A 3,485-nucleotide genomic window follows, 5' to 3' on the forward strand; every position below is an offset into this window, starting at 1 on the left:
GGACTAAAATAACCAGATATGACACATTTACAAGTAAAGAATGCAGTGGGATGATTCCTGGAACTGAATAAGAAGAGATGATACTAGATACTAATAAGAATATTCATGTCCACAGACTGGAGAATGAATGTGTGAGTACCTCTTTTATATCCATTATTCTAAATCTTCATTGATAAATCACTACTTTTTACAAGGGCTCACAGATTTTGCATCATGTTTTTTAACCAGCCTGTTTATATAGCAAAAGGGGTTAGAAGTGAGGGTTGGTAGTAAGCAATGGGTGGGGAGAGCGTTTCTCCAGAAAGAGGACCAGGGTTTTATGTTACAAGACCAAGATAGATCACAAGAACCAGTGATCCTTTGAAAATTATTCCCAGATCTCCTTGGCTGCCCTCATATCCATTCCTTACCCTTCCCCTGATCTTCACTGAACTGCAAGGCACCTGACATGTGCCAGCTTAGTATTTCTAACTCTAGTGTCATTTGTTGGTTGCAAACTAGGATTTATCATTGGGAAACACTGGTGGAAAACTGGAGGATTGATGACAGAATTCAGGATATTGCTGTCACAGTTTCAGCCTTAGAAGGCTTTCTGGCCAAGGCTGTTGCTTCTCTGTGGTTTCAGCTCCCACTGGGTAAGTCCACTGTGTGCTTGTTCCACTGTCCCCAGGGCTCTAATGACAGTCTCCACTCAGCTTCTCTCTAGCTTAAGGGTAATAGTGTCTTGCTAAACAATAACCTGAAATGCAAATCTCTGGAGGACCTCAAAGTGTTTCAGACACCAGCTATTGATTATGCAAATAACCAATGCCCTGAATAAATCCTACTATAAATATTTGTGACAATTGCCTTATTTACCTACACCAGTAATATTTATCTACTTCAGCAGTGCCTTCATTTCCCATGTGGCACACCAACTGTGGCAAATCAAGTGCTGTTTCTGGATTTCTTTACAAGCTTTCTTTTAATTCTACCATTTCCCCACCCATGGTCCTGAGTATGGCATGAGCAGTACAAGAGTCCCACTTGAAGGTGGTATCCTCTGGAAAAATGTAAATGTAAACAAGACCCAGGACAACACAAAAGGCTCTTGTAACCAGCCCCAGCTGCCCAGAATATGCAGCCTCCACATACACATGACAGGGCAGCTTTAACAGTCTCCTTTTCACTTGTACTAATGACGGTTGAAAACTGGTGGGAGAATTTCACCTCAGAGCTGATGTTTTCTGTCAGTTGGCTCTGTATTTTACTACCTTTCTTTTAGAGATGGGGCCTGAAGTGAATGAATATTGGTCTCCTTTTAAGAAAGACACCAGTAGCACTATTCTTTCTACCTAAGTGTGTTTGGGTCTTGGGATAAAAAAGGTTGATTGGTGACTCCCATCAAAGGCACTCCTGTCTGTATGTCATAGGCAGTTAAAATGGTGAGGCACTGAAGTTCATAGGGGAAGATTCCTTGGTTGGCTTTAATGGGTTAGACCACTAATGATTGATGCATCTGCTATGGTGTAGATGGACATCCTACACTTAGAGTAGTACACTGCCAAGGTTTACTCCAAACAAAGTATTAGGCCAGTCAGAAAAAAAATGGCAATACACTGGCTAGTGTTTGGATGCTGTATAAATTGAAAAGGAAGTGTTTGTTGCAGGGGTAAATTTCCCTGCCATGGTTAGTTCTGGAGGGAGTTCTTCTCTGGCTACTGGAACCCTTATTATGCCAAAATAAAACAACAGAATTTTTTTTCTTCATTCATTTCCTGAGACAGAAATATTTGCAAAACTACACACAATTTATGGGTGTGTCTTCCGGTCTATTTCTAAATAGTAGAAAAATACAGCTTTTCTCTGTAAATATAAGAAAAAATCAAGGAGAAATAAGATAAAATTCATTAATTCTAAGTTTAGAAAGAGAATCAAATAGGAACAAATACCTCTTATACTATCAGGAAAACACTTCTGAAATTTTCTAATTCACATTCCAAATAATATTTCCTCTCTGAAACAAGAAAAGCCAGCTATAAAGGATGATAAAATAACACTGTGGTGAGGAATTACTTTTCACTCTCCCTCTCCTATCCTTTATTGTAGGGACAGTGGCTAAAATGGATGGTCAATTGCTCCAGCTTTGAAAGCATTTTGTACTTTTCAGTGCCAAACTGTGTTAGTTATTTTCTGTTGTGCTGCTCAAAGATGAAACATTCTGTACCTGTGCAGGCTTTGTTTGGTTTCTTGTTTTGTGTTGTTTTGTTTTGGTTTTGTTTCAGGGTCAAATGATGGTGGTGGGACAGATCCTTCCAAAATTAATGTGTTTTCACAGCACATTGTGTTGCTGCTTGTAGCACCCCAGGGTTTCACAGCCTTCTTCTTTCATATTCAGTGGTTTAATGATACAGTTTTGCAGTTCTGTATATCACAGTTCTTTAATTCAGCAATTGAAGTCACTCATAAATAATGATTGGCATAGGATGGAGAATGTCTGTTCAATATTAAAATGATCTCAACTTCAGATCTCTGAAAATTGCTGATGATATGGCTGTCTTGACCAAAATCTGAAGTTTTATTTTTCAAACATAGTTTCTATGAACAATCTGGTTGTGAAGACAATATTCTTTTCTTTATAAATCAGTACATATATGAGATATTTTTCTGTGTCAACAGTCAGTGGCTATAAGGTGTATTTTACCTTTAAGAACTTCAGGGAGTAGTTATTCTGTCTTGTCTTTGTTCTCTACAAGAAAACTGTGTTCAAACTGAAGTCCCAGTAATGAAAGGGTTTTTTTATGTTTCAGAGAGGCCATTTTCAGGAGGCATCACAAAGGTAAACCATTCTTAAGTCATTGAATCCTGTAAGAAACTAACCCTAGAACCTGAGATGGACATTCTTATGCTCAGCTTCTCAATGATTTTTTTCTGGCTGCTTATTAGAATTCAACTAATCTATCAGCAAGTACCCATCGAGCTCCAACAAATGCAAAACTAGGCTCAGTAATGTAGAGAATATAAAGGAAATGTCAGCTTTAATTCTAGCTCTTAAGTAGTCTATGAGAGTTCTCTTAACTGACTTCCTCACTCTTTTATCACTTCTTTAGACAAAATTTTTCATAGATGGCGAAGACTACATGTTTGGAAGTATCAACGTTTCTCGCCTAATTCTGGAAACTCTGAAGTTTCAGTTTCAGGCAGGTACTGATAACTAAATTTACATGAGTTCTTAATTTTTAGAGTTGATGAGTGGTTTGCAGAATATGTCTAAATACTGTCAACTTTCTTGTCACAGTTTCTTGCCTTTAACCACTTTGTTACTACTACACAATGTAACCTAACAATTTAAAGTAATGAATCTCATCCCCATAACTGAGAATCATAAAAGACTGTGTTTTCTGGGCTTCCCTGGTGGCGCAGTGGTTGAGAGTCCGCCTGCCGATGCAAGGGACATGGGTTCGTGCCCCAGACCTGGAAGATCCCACATGCCGCGGAGCGGCTAG

At 38.7% G+C, this 3,485-nt stretch overlaps 1 pseudogene; it reads right to left on the reverse strand.

Annotated features, from left to right (window-relative positions):
• Nucleotides 1–854: 854 nt before the first annotated feature.
• On the reverse strand, nt 855–2,955 carry LOC112415869 (inositol polyphosphate 1-phosphatase pseudogene; annotated as a pseudogene).
• Nucleotides 2,956–3,485: the final 530 nt, after the last annotated feature.

The sequence above is a fragment of the Neophocaena asiaeorientalis genome, unplaced genomic scaffold, assembly GCF_003031525.2.
Source record: "Neophocaena asiaeorientalis asiaeorientalis breed wild unplaced genomic scaffold, Neophocaena_asiaeorientalis_V1.1 scaffold209, whole genome shotgun sequence".
In the NCBI taxonomy this organism is placed as follows: Eukaryota; Metazoa; Chordata; class Mammalia; order Artiodactyla; family Phocoenidae; genus Neophocaena; species Neophocaena asiaeorientalis.